The following is a 14,371-nucleotide window of genomic DNA, read 5'->3' on the forward strand; positions in this document are numbered from 1 at the left end:
AAATCCTCAATCGGACTCGGTGGGCTTCGTCGTGGCTAGACTCGAGTGATTCGACGCGAATAGAATTTTCCATCACCCGGTCCCCCAAAATCGTCTCCGGCCACCCCGATTCCACCAGTTGGCGGCCCTCAGCCGGAAGGAGGCGAACGAGGGATTGGAGAAAGGGCAGTTGATTGTCCATGTCGGACGAGATAGAGCCTCGAGGGCTCGTTACGAAGCATTCGCCTGGCGTTTCTGGGGTGGCGGGATTCGTCGGAAGGGGGTCAAAGTGAGAGGTGACCGACGGGATGGCGAGGCGGAAAAAAAGGTGAGTAGGAAAAGAGAGGGATGGGGAAGGGGAGGGAAAGGGGGGGGAGGAAGGGCGCGACGCTTGCAGACTCCATCACCGCGGGCGGAACAATCACATTCTTCCGCGGGTACATTGGGAAAAGCCGGCCCCATAGGCTGTGCCGACCTTTCCCTCATTCTCGTTCTCAGTTAAACCTATCAACCTCGTAAAAAGCTCCTAAAAATTCCAAAGCTTTTTTTCTTATTTTTCCATAACCTGAACAGATTTCGGTTAACTACCCCCTTTGAGAGGAGAATAAAAGAGTAACTCGACGTCAAAGAATATTAATTAATCCTCTCACCTGCACTGTAAACCAACTGGGACTATAAAAAAGTATACATTTAATGATTATTTCCGAGTATCATGTAGCATTAATAAACGATGATTACACCGTGCATGCAGATTTCCTAGGGATTTTTTCTCAATAAAACAGTAAAAGCCCAGTTTTTGCTGACGAATTTTAACTTCGGTGCGAAATTATATAGAAATCATTTTTCTTGGGCTATGGACAACGGGAAATTTTCAAATAAAAATCTGGTTTTATTTATGACGAACAAAGCCACTAAAGCCCGCTGCTGGTAAAATTGTCAGCATCTGCCTTAGCCTGAATCAATTTGGATTTTTGGGATTGACGACGTAGGTCTTAATTTTATAATTACGCTAGCTTGGCATGTAACTCTCTGTAGGCGTCACTCAGTACACTAGGGTTGAGACATACCGATTTGTTGTGCCCTTAAGGAAATACATTAAACAGGAAAGAGTATACAGCGAAAAAAATATTTGTCATTAATTGAAAGTATGCATTTGAGAAAGTATTGCCTTATTTTACGAAAATCTGTGGTACCCTTGGACACCCGATGAATTACTCTTCGATTGTCAACCAGTATCCCAGGAGCCCAATTACCGGGGCTTGCAAAGCAACCATTTTGAAGGCGAGATTCTCACCCCCAGACCTTGGGTTTAGGAGGTGGGCCATTCTTCCCTACCAGGCTAACTCGAATGCAGCTACATATTAACATTTTTGAGGTAATCAATGAAGTCTATATATAATGGAATTAAAAATCACCCAATTAATAAATTCAATTTTGAATTATAACATATTCCCTTTTCAGACTGCGGTGAGAGGAAAATATTTGAATCACTAACCTAATTCGGAGTTGTTATGAATTCTGCCGATTATTTTTGCCGCCAGTCCCTGAACAATTATCTCGCCCATGTGAGTCTCAATTTTTTTTAATTTTTGTATAATTATTGTCTTTATAATAACGTTTCAGAATTGAGGTATGTCGAGTAATTACACCCTCGAATTTCGAATCGCGGTTGTTTTACGCGCTGGGGCTTACAAGGTCTGTTCAAAAGGTATCGCCACTTTTGTGTTTTTTCAAAAACTATTTATTTATTCATGAATATCTATATAATAGGCCACAAAAAAATCGAAAATCAAACATACGTAGCCCGCTATAATTCGAAATTCGCGATACTTTTTTAACAGACCTCGTATGTTTAGCATTTGGCGAAGTCTTTTGTTCCTTAAGTTGACTCATTTTTCATTCGTACTCCTTTTATGCATCTATTCCATCATTGTGACGGCAGGGAAGTCGTTTTGCACATTGTTTCGCTTCGTTAAGACATCCGAGCGAAGAATTTAAACGCCCTATTTACTCTTTGCACTTGTTCCAAAGTTATATAGCTATAAATACTGCCTCTACCGGCAAAAATCACCATTTTATTTTAAAAATCGATCCAGCCGTCCGCGTAATGAGCCGTAAAAGAATGTAAGGCCATCGGAAGGTATTCTGTCTCCATTGCATTGCTCACAGTTTCCGCAATAATTGGTGTCCCTTGGCTATCCCCCCACATTGCACTCCTGGAATTTCTCCGAGACACGTTTCCCCCCGGGACGTTTGGAACGTGACGGTACATCCAATTATATTTTGGGGAAATATCCCGACAAGACCTCATCTCTCTTGATAGACTTCTTCTCAGTGAGAGGGCAAGGAGGCCACTGGCCCTTTCCACACCATCCTCCCCCCCTCTCTCTCCCCCTTATCCAACTCCACGTTTTTATCCGTTCACGTCTCTCCCACCTACCTTCTTAATGTCCTCTTTTACTGCTACCGAAGAGAATAGCCTTTTTCCTTAAGCACATTAAAGATGTCGTCAGGTTTTTAGCGCATTGGCAATTTTCCTTGGCGGAACCTGTTGTTGGAATACCAGCATGGGGCTCCTGTGTTTTAAAAAAACCATTAAGGAATCTCGGGAATTGGCCCTCTCTTATTTTAGAATATTTTTTTGGTCTTCTTAGCCTTTTTCTTCGTGAAAGAAAATATTGAGGTCATGACAATCCAAGATACTATGTATAATACATTTTTTTATAATATATGCATATATATACACATATATATATACATATATATATACACACACACACACATATATATATATATATATATATATATACATACATAAATACATATAAGTATGTGCGTATACACTTGTATGTATATGTATAAAAATACAAGTGTACATATATATACGAGCTATACATATACACGCCTAAGTACCTATATACATTATCGTCATCATCATCAGCACTTAGATCCTAAGGTTGGTTTGCTTTAGTCCAGCCTTTCTGTCTTCTTAATTCAGTGTTAATTGCCTCTCAGCCCTTGATACCTTTGCTGTTTTATGTCCGTCTAAAATTGGTCATATACACTCGTCTGTTGCTTATCCTGGCGGAATATTTCCTCCTAATATGTTTCTCACTAATGCATTGTGCCACTAGGTGTGTCCAATCCATCTTGGTCTTTTGTGCCCTATAGTTCCAAAAGATCCTTTCTTCTTCTGCTCTTCTATGCGCTTCCTGATTGTTCAATTTGTCCGTGCAGAATTCTCCTCCAGCACCATTTTTCAAAGGCTTCTACTCGTCGTTTGTCCACTTTTCAAATGTGCCTTGTCTCCGAGTCACAGAGAATGTCATGCTCCATGCAAACGCAATGGCGGATTGTCTCCATGTGTATATATATATATGTATATATATACACACACACACACACACATATATATATATATATATATATATATATATATATATATATATATATATATGTAGATGTTATTAAAAAAGCGCTGTTATTTTTTATCGTTGTTTTCAGTAGTTGAGCTACGTTTTGTGCTAAGTTCAGTTTAATTATCCCTTATTGCCGTCAAAACAGCTTTGAGTGAAGTATTACGCAAGTATTGGAGAGAAGGAAGTCACCCAAATTTTCTGTTTGTTCGCCAATTTTCGCTTTTTATCACGACAGATATCCTTCCTTCCGTTTTCGATTGTCCTTTTCCAAACTAGTTATTCGAGTCAATGAGAGATAAAGCGTAATTGTTTCCAAAACTCGCAAATCTTCTTTCTCTGTTCGGAGACAACCCTCTTGCGTGACAGGGAGTTACTGTGACTTATGAGGATATTCTTTTTCTGATCCATCGCATTCAAAGCACCACTGGGAAATTATCTTTTCTTTTCTCATCAGAGAAGGATGAACAAAAGCTTCCTAAAAATTCAAAAAGCCTGTTCTGTCTCTCGAAAGGTTCTGTTTTTTTTTCGTCTGTCGTCTCCGCGTAAAAGGAAAAAAAAGAGAAACGTTCTCCGCCATCGACGATATTTTTGTAGCGTTCTCTTGTTTATAGTCGCCTGGTGTCTCCCTCATTCGTTTTTCGATCGAGGGTCTCCATCTCTTTATTTCCTCTTTTTTGCGCTCTCTCTCGCCGTGCTTCTTCCCCAACGCAGTCATTTCGCGGCAGGCGTTAAAGCTGTCATTCTCGGCGTTAAAAATCCAAGCGGCCGTCGTAGAGTGGATAATTTGCCATTTTCAACCTCACCCACCATCCAAACGGAAGAGAGAAAAAACTACCGCAAGCTTGAGGTGTCGGATCCATAGCCTCTCTCGGGGTACCTTTATTATTTTTTTCACCGGCCGACTTCGTGCCCGGGATTCCATGTGTTCGAGGAATCCTTGTCCCCCTACCGATGTCCTTTTTTTGTCCATCCTCTTATGTCCCTCTCTCTTTCACACACAAATGCTCCAGTTCTCTTTCTACTTCTCCCGCCGCTCTATCCCTCTTGCCCTCCCCGACCCCCCTCCCTCTTGTTTTTCAACATTCCTCCCACTTTTCATCGGTCTCCTTCCTCTCTTGCACCTCGTTGCACTTTCGTCCGACTAGTCATGCGAACGGATCAGAATGAGTAGCCCGTTTCCTCTCAGGAAGCGGTAGGGACGAAGAGGGGTGGCGGCGAGACAGAAGTGGAGATGTAGGAATTCAACCTGCGTAGTAACGGTGCATTGAGGAGTTGAGTCATTCACATTTCGAACACGTTCACTGTAAATTTACATTTACTGAAGCCTCAGAGGCAAGCATGTAAAATGCCTACCGCTGTAAGTCTTGCGTGTCGGACTGCTTGTTAACTGACACGTTTAATTACGGTTTCCAAGCGACAATTTCTGAGTGACTTTAAAATATTTAGGTCTTTTCTCATACTTATATTACACTACGTTATACATGCACTAATATACGAGGGTCATCCGGAAAGTAGTACCCGTTCGTGCCGCATGAAGTGCTGACGACGCGAGTAGCCGCTGGACGAGGTCAGATAGCTTCAGTGGCTTGTCTGCCTTCTCTGAGCCAAGTTGCGTGACGCTAGCATTGCCTGTGTTGTTTCTGTGATTGTTTACAATGTTTAAAAAAATTGAGAACGCCGCCAGTTGTGAAGTGAGGGCAGTGATTAAATTCCTCAATGCAAGAAACGTTCGCCCATGTGATATTCATCGCCAATTAAAGGAGGTGTATGGAGAGAATGTAATGGACGAGTCGTCTGTTCGGCGGTGGTGTCGCAACTTCAACATGGGGAGGGGGAACACACACGACGATGAGCGTTCGGAGAGACCGTCTGTCATTACAGACCAACTGGTGAGCTCAGTTGACGAATTCGTGAGGAACGATCGGCGCGTCACAATTGATGACATCTGTGAGCATTTTCCCAATGTTTCTCGAACAATTGTTCATGAAATTGTTAAACACCATCTGCATTATGCAAAAATTTGTGCAAGATGGGTCCCTCGCGTATCTCAATGAGCTGGCGGCGAAGGACTATGCAGCAGGAATACAGAAACTTGTCACACGTTATGACAAATGCCTTAATTTGCTTGGAGATTATGTTGAGAAGTAGTTTAAAGTATCCTCTTTCAAATAAAATTTTTTATGTTTGTTAATATTTACTTTTGTGTCTTTATTTCACGAACGGGTACTACTTTCCGGATGACCCTCGTGTGTGTATATATATATATATATATATATATATATATATATATTTTTACTCTTGTGATCCGTTCGATTCCGCCTTCCCCACCTTTATTGTGTTCGTCCTTTATATGTGTTCCTATCCCTTTTCCTTATATCTGTTTCTGTGTATATGAGTATTTATTCGCCGTTTGGCGGGATTCCGTGTTTGAATGTATATATATATATATATATATATATATATATATATATATATATTATCAATGAATATGAAAATTTCAGAGTATAAGAGGATGTATCGATAGCTTAACTGGCTAAAGCAATCGGCTAGACATCGAGGGATCCAGGTTCGAATCCCAGTCAAGGTGAATGATTTTTACACTCTGAAGTTGTTGCATTGAAATGCATATTGGTGGGTGAATCCGTTAAAAGTTACTGTTGCGGCAACTCCCGCAGTTTCTTGGAATTAATCTTTTCGGATTTATTCTCACTTACTGCCGGTTTAAAAAATATTTTAATTAAAATGCATTTTATTAGAAAACTCAGGATAGTATGATCTCCTTCGGCAAGGGATATTACGCGATATAAACTTAATAAAATAGCTGTTGATCCTTCTCACTAACTCAATGGTTGGTATTCCACCAACAAGTATTTCTTTTGGTTGGGCCATTTCCGGAATTTAAAACAATCGAGTGCTGGAAACCGGATGTTGAATTTTGAATACGTGATTTTTTATTTTTTCTACCGAATTCTTGAAAATTATTTTCCTCTTATAATCATACCGAGAAAGAAGGGATTTTGCATGACAATTAAATTGTCCTTAAAGCAACTACGGAATATGGTACTTATTGAGTGGAACTTGTAATAAAACGAAATTCGCTTAGTGCTGTAATTTCAAGTAGGCCGCGATAAATAAATAAATTTTATCGGCAGATTATCCTCGCTTACAATTCGAAGGAGGAAAATTATTTTCCTTTGGTCCAAAGATTTTTAGACAACTGTTGACCGAAAGAGTTGTTTTTTTTGCGTGAGAAAGGAAGTCGCGCGGGACGAGGAAGAGGAAAGCCATTGGTTGGGGGTGAGAAAAACTCACCAGAAGCGGGAAACGGGCTTCAAGGAATCCGGTTCACATCCCCACGGCCTCCTACTGCATCTCAATCCATTTTTTTTATCACTTCCCGTTTCAATAATTCCGATTCATGATGCAGGCCGAATTATTTATTTTTTGCAGGTAATGGTCATTATTCTTTTTGACTTTTCTTCAGCTTTTCCTAATATAAATATTTGTGACAGTGTCCTCAAGATATTTCATCTTCTTATCCTCTGGCAACTCTTCATCTTTCCTTGGTTCGAGTTAATTCCATGAAAGTATGATGGTTCCCCTGGTCTTCTTAAGTCTGACTTTTATTTTACCTCCCCTTTGTATTCAGTATGTCGCATTCCTCCACTTATTAAACTCTTTCCTCCGTGGGATGTTCCTGAGTGTATTCTTTTCCCCCGTATTCTTATACATTTATTACCTTTAATTCAAACTCTGATTGTACCATTTGTCCCCAAGAACACGTTCCGTAATCCCCCGTTAGAGGAGACATATTCGAAAAGTAAGGGCCGTTTTGTCTTTAAGTAGATATATTCTGTATACAAGTTTTTTATCGGCGGTTTTAGTATCCTAAAAACCTAATTTATTCAACCCCTCAGAAATTCATCAGCCAGAGCACTAATCGTCGACTGTAGATCAGATCACAGTCCTTAGTCCATTTTTTGGAACGATTTTATCAGTCTGGATACTGGGCCTTCCACTCCGCTCTTCATCGTGCACATTTGAGCCGTAATTTTTGAAGTCTCGGCACTATTTTCTAACCTTTACTTAGCTCGTTACTGTAGTTCGATACCCCCAATGAATTTGAGTACCTGATGATCGCCCTGTGGCATACAAAAATCGTATAACAGCATGCACTTGGCAACTGGTGGGAACTTATATATATATATATATATATATATATATAACAATGTCCCCAAAAATTGCAGTTCCCACCAGTTGCCAAGTGCATGCTGTTATACGATTTTACGATACGATATATATATATATATATATATATATATATATATATATATATATATATATATATATATATATATATTCACCGACAATGACTACTGAATCAAAGCATTAACTTCAATGGTTTTAAAAACAATGAATAGATGGCGCTTCATGCGTACAAATTTGTTCTGCTCTGTCAACATTCAAATAGAAGAAAACGATTCGAATAAGCCTCGTACTTTCGCCTCATTTCTCAGTTTTCTTTGCCTTAGCTTGTAGTTTAACATTTCGTAGCAAAATGTGCACGTGGTGCTTTCTTGCTTCCCATCTCTTTGATCGAAGTAGTGGTATCTTCATCATAACTGCCTTTCTCGCACGGGCTACTCTGCACTTTATATCCTTTTGTGTTTCTTCTGGCGTATTTTTTTTCCAACGAGATCGTCAAAGGAATCTGCCAGTCTGAGTTTTCTTTTCTTTAGTAGAAGTTCTACCTTCAGCATTCCTCTTGACTTGAACTTCTATATTCTTTAATGTCAGCTTAACATCTGCGCATCTTTTTTTCCATTCCACTCCTTGGAAGTGTGGAAATTGAACATCACTACGACTGCATTGCATATAACTCTTTAAGAAAAATAAATGGAGATCAGGTTCAAAATGGTTTTGTTCCGTAACCCTCGGGTTCGATTGCCCCAGTCTCTTCCCGGATTGAATGTTCAAGAGGAAAAAGGTTATCTCTCCCATCATCGGTCCCTATTTCTGAAGTGAACTAGATTCTTATGTTGATCAAAGTTGGCTGACCGAAAGTGAATTTCGTGACGCTCCATTTTATAATTGACCCGATAATAGTTCCCCAATATATGTGCTTATATTGATATATACTTAGTGAAAGATAAGTCCAGAGACTATTGGGAAACGTTGTTCTTTGATTGTATTTCCTCTTAAACTATCTAATTAATTCCTATGATTTTATCGTTAGTATACTTTACACTTTCAGGCTTCACTTCGTGGAGTTGTTTGATGTCCATATTGAAAGAGTTAGTAATTTTCCACCGACTCACTTATCGTAAATGTCTCAGAAACTTGGTGTTCCACATTCCAACGATGCATGATAAAATATTTATTTAAATTAATGTTGGACTATTATGATTAGCGATTCAAGTAGCGTCCAGCAATTTTTCAAAATAATTTTCTTGTTTCATTTATGTTCTCATTTAAGTAATTTTCTAAGTACCACATTTGTATACTTCTTATAAATTGAATGTAAATTTTAAGTTATTTTATTCAACAATTTTTAAGAGCTCTATCGAAAAATTAAATCTCTCCATGAGAACATTTACATGCCACTGATTAACTATAAGGTGTATTTTCGCGATATGCTTCTGGTTCATTACTTTTGTTTTCCCGCACTTCCTTTTGTTGAAATTTTGTTGGTATTATGTATGTTGATAATTTTATTTTGAAGAAGACTAGTTAAAACTTAGATATGGAGCGTGATTTTATGCAATGCGGAAACATGGTCGTTGAAATAGGATGATAGAAATCGATTGGAGGTTTTTGAGATGTTGGTGTGGAGAAGGATGAAAAGGCTGAAATGGACAAATAGGAAAGCAAACGAATTACTTCTAGGTATGATGAGAGTGGATAAGAGAGTGTTGTTGGGAGAAATCCAAAGGAGGCAGGAAAGGTGGACGCAGAGCATTTTGGTTGGTAAGTTGAAGGTCGTTAATGAGAAATGCGGAATTGACCAATAGTTCATTGTAATGTTGGGTTTTTAGCTTTTAAATGAGACTAAGAAATTTAGAAATACATATTCCGTGTCTATCCAAAGACCTAACTTAAAACGGTTGGTCATCAAATAATAATTAGTATTTTCAAGCGAAAATTTTAACAGATTAAATTTAAAATGATATTTAGGTATTACCGCTTGCATTATCGAGCTTGGGAAACGTCAAAAAGGCATTTGTCTCTTTCATAGCTGCAATCCGGGGTTAATGGAATTCTTTGAAAGTAATGAGAACAGCCGAAGTTGCGATCTTAATCCATTGATTAAAATATTTTATCTTGACTGATAGGTTTATTACGGTATAACCCTTTAGTTGAACTCGCCGAAGCTATTTCATGAGGGAAGGGGAAATGGTTTTTATCTCGGTTCAATTGGCAGCCGAGGGGACTCCTCTTCTCCGTAATGGGCCGGGGACTGTGAGCTTGTTTGGTGAATTCGAATGGTGTGGGAATGGGGTAGTGTGAGGGGTCGGGGGACGAAAGGAGGTCTGCAGAAGAGTGGGCGGCAGACATCCTCCCCCCTCCCGCACCCCCCCATTCGTAAATGCTGTTGCTCCTCGAGCCGCGGACTTAATTGGTCCCTTCCATACCCCGATTAAAAAACCCTCCTCCGACGTGATCACGACAGGGCGATAAGACAGAGGGGGGCCGGGAAAAAAAACCCATCGAGCCGCAACAAAGGACCGCAAATTATACGACGCACGGCATCAGTCCGTTTGGCGGAGCGGGAGGGGGTGTGGGTCACGGGAGGAACAAATGAACTGCGATTTGCGTGCCCGATAACCACGAAATGCGCCTTCTCGCGCCTACCCCCCTCTCCCCACTCTCTATCTCCACTCCCGTCCACGTATTCCAAAAATAGATTATGCCCCTCCTTTCTCGGACCCACGGATTCTGTGTTTTGGGCGAAACTGAGAGAAAAATAATGAGCGAAACGTTTTGATCGACACGGATTTAACCGCGCGCTTTCACACACGGATGGCCGGAAAACTTCGCGATATTGCACTTCATCTGTTTCGTCGACGTTTGAGGGGCCTGAAATGTGGATTGTTTCTTGTTGTTGTTTTCGTATGTGTTCTTAAAATCTTCCATTGTATTTCTCTATGGCTTAAAACGACGCGACACGATTTTAGTTCTCTAGTCGCTGTACAATAAATAACTAAAAAGTATTATCATTGCTAATGAACTGTTGAAGGTAGGTTTTGGATGTACACAGGGTTTGCATCGGTACGACGATACCTTAGTTGATCTCTCCCAACAAAACAACTTGTCCACCCAAACTTAAATAAATCCTTCTTCGATTCCGCGTAATTCCTTTCTCCCTTCATTTCGTTCTTTTCATGCCTCTTCCTCGCTTGCCTAACATTCTCTTCCCTCGCACAGCCTTCAACATCCCATTCCCAAGCAAGGCGCTTTGAATCAATATTTCCTGCATCTTTAGGATTTCTCCCAATAACCCTCTCTTCTTCCTGTACCCTGCCTAGCACTTCCTTGCTTGTTTTCCTTTCCGGACATTTCACTTTTACCATAATTTCATCCTTATTCACACGGACATTTACAAAGGCTCCAATCTACGCCTACCATCTTGCTTCAACGACCACGTCGTCGCTCCGGACAAAATCACGCTCCATATCAAAGTTTTGATGAGTCTTTTCTTGACATCCTTATTCAACGTCCCAGTCAACGATTCCCCCCTCCTTACTTGCGAAAACAAAATAATATGATGTATATTTTTATTCCTTCGATGATCGAAAACGGATTGTGGAATAATGCAGTTTTTCCCATTATAAATGACAGCCGCAATCAGTCAGTGTACGCTGCTCCACTTACCGAAAAAGGATGCTGTCGGTTTTGAATATTATGCAAATTGTTTTGGTTAATTGTTCCATTAATATTGCGAAGGAGAAGTTGGAAAACATTTTGGTAGATAAACAGGAATCCCAACTCTGTGTAATTAGTGTCGTCTCTCAAGGACTCGATGAAATTTTTTTGTCGCGCAGTATATCTCACTCGATCAATCTCCCAAGTCTTTCGAACAAATATACGGCCCAGGTCGTTCCTTAGAGAAAAAAAATTCTTAATGGTAACGAGTGGTGTCGTAGTCGTATATCTTTCTTGTTCCAATTTACATCTCCACCAATCGTATGAACACCTCCTTTCACGACTTCTCAGCTACGAGAGAGAGAGAGTTTCATTGGGGGGGACGGGGAAGAGAGAGATTAAGAGGTTAGTCTATCGCCCTTGACAGACAGCGCGGCGCGACGCCGGTCTCTCTGCCGGACCCCAGCCCATGTCCTGCCGGCGAGCGAACAACAATATTCTCCATTCATCCCCGTGATAAGGTGATGTGCGGGTTGGGAATCTGTCCTGTCGGGTATACGTCGAGATACCCTGTCCACTCCCACAGCGGACGGATCTTTTCGGCAACCCGAAGATGGAGGTAGCTTGTGAATGCTAATGCGCTTTCGTGTTGAGATTTTATCTTAAAACTCTTCATTTGGTCAGTGAAATGCAATCTCTTTCTTTCTCTCTCCGAATCTATCTCCCCGGACGCCTCCTCTTGGACGTCAAGAAAATCGATGGAGCTTTGTGTACATTATTTTCTTAGTGAATATAGCGTAAGCAGATTGATGCATATTTTCTGAAGTTATCATTTTGTATTCAATTGTTTCCAGGCTCAACTTTGTGGAAGTTAATGTTCATTAAATGAAGAACACAATGTATATTTGCAGAAGAACAGTGGAAATATAAATTGTGTTCTTCATTTTATTATTTTGTTTTTAGGTCAATAATTGGGGAATAAGAATGACTATTTTGATTGGTAATGGAATGCTGAAGACTGTTATATTGAGGGAGGACGTTAGGCTAGTGAGGAGGGAGGAGTAGGAAAAGGATATGAATATTGGACGGAAGAAAAGGAGGAACGAAGTATTCCGAATTGAAGAACCAGGTACATGCAATTTAGGATATCAGGTTGTGCGGACGAAGCTGGGAAGTGAATGCGATGATCAGTGTGTCAATGCGAAACCTGCCTCGAACGGTAGGCTATGTATTAAATTCATTTTCCACTGACGCATCAATGAAATCTAATTCGAATTTTAATCGGATTATCTTGCAGAATAACCTATCAAGTTTATGATGGGCGTCGGTTTGGTTAAGTTGCTAGAGTGTTGGCTTCCCACTCCGAAGGGTCTGGGTCCGAATTCCGGTGGTGGCATAAATTTATTTTCAGAATCATCCCTATTCCCACTTGGGTTTCAGATATGGAGAGAGCATCTCAAGTGAAGCCGTCCGCCAGATGGGACGTTAAATTGTGTGAACCCTTGGCGAATTTCGTTAAAGCAGTAGGCTAACGCAGACGTTGGGTGTATCTCTACCCACCCGTCCCCTGTTCCCTGAACACCCTGACTCCACCAAATTATCCACCTATATCATGGTGTCGAAAGTGAGCTTTGCTGTTGGTCTTCGCCCACTGATAATTTTTGCTACGACGATTTTTAACATGCCACTACTTTCAGTCTACTCTCTACGGCTATGCTTATTTCCTCGAATAACCGCGTATAGCAATCCATATGACAGTTTTATAGGTGTGGGTAGAGGTCACTTAGTGCTAAGGTACTGTGTGATAAATTCTCACGTCAGGGTAGGGGGACTAGTTCCTTTCACTGTGCCGCCCTTGGTTTCCCGGAAAGATGTGAAAAACTTGAAAAATCACATACAGCTTGGGAGAAGCTGAGGGTGCTCTGGAGGGCTCGCGGGAAACGAACACAGGCCCTCCGGTCAGTATCCCAGTTTTACATGTATACCCGCCGGACTACGATGTCTCCTTCCAATTGGAAAAGAAAAGCTAATATAAATGAATTAAGGGCTTCAAGGAAGCAATCGAATTAAAGACAATGATTCCTTTTAATACGTTCACCATTTACCAAAGGGGTTTTCTCTTTCAAGGGACGGCATTCATCACCAGAATCCTCATGTCGCAATCCAACTCCCTCACTCACTCAATCGCCTCTCCCGTGTTGTGCATCCCGACGCACTTTCACGTCTCGGTTCACGCCCCTGGGACGCTGCATGTCCATGCAGATAGATGTCGAGTGCCGTTTTCCGTCAAGATTCCCCTGCACCGACCTTCGATTTCACCTGCCCCCCCCCCTTTTGACTGCCGTTCTCCTTCCTCCTCTCAAACCGTTGCCTCTCTCCATCCTACTTCCTCTTCCCGGACACTTCCTCCCCGTTCGTCTACCACCCTCCCCTCTACATAACTCCCTCAACCACCCCTTCCTCCATATGCACTCTCGACCGCAGATCTCGCAAAAACGGACCGGCCAACTGCAGGGGAAGACGGGTGGGAGAGGAGATAGGGGAAGACTCGGCGGTGAATTCTGCAAAGTGTTCCGTTTCCTACCGAACGCGCACATTTTTTGTTATTATTTTTTTTTCCTTTAATAGCTTCGGTCATTTCCTGTCTCCCTCCCTACCTCTCCCCCTTCCTTCCTCCCTCCCTTCCTCCGCCATTGAGCTGACCAGCCGGAGTCGATGGCCGACGCTCCAGATGGAGGAAGGAGAGGGGAAGGTGGGAGAGAATAGGCGGTGTGGCCACTTGTGCCTCTGCACCCAAACTGCATCAAACGGAATGGGGTGATAGAGGGGGGGATGGGGGGGAAAGGCGTACCCTTTCGCATTGTTTTGTCCACGCATCCGTCTTGCGGAGTCAGGAGAATTCATGCGCGCTCCTTCGGTGCGTGTGGAGGAAGGAGGAGGGAGACGTAAGGAGTGGCAAGGCTGGGAGGGAGAAGTGAGTGAAGTCTGTGCGTGTGTGTTGAGTACGGGAGAGAGAAGGGGGGCGGAAAGGGCGAGCAACGTCTGTAGCGAGCTTGTGTGGGTGTGGAAGAGAGATCAGTGCCTATGCGAACGCCGAACCCTGGAGCTGT

This window comes from Hetaerina americana, unplaced genomic scaffold (genome assembly GCF_022747635.1).
Source record: "Hetaerina americana unplaced genomic scaffold, ioHetAmer1.1.p SCAF_38, whole genome shotgun sequence".
Taxonomy (NCBI): Eukaryota; Metazoa; Arthropoda; class Insecta; order Odonata; family Calopterygidae; genus Hetaerina; species Hetaerina americana.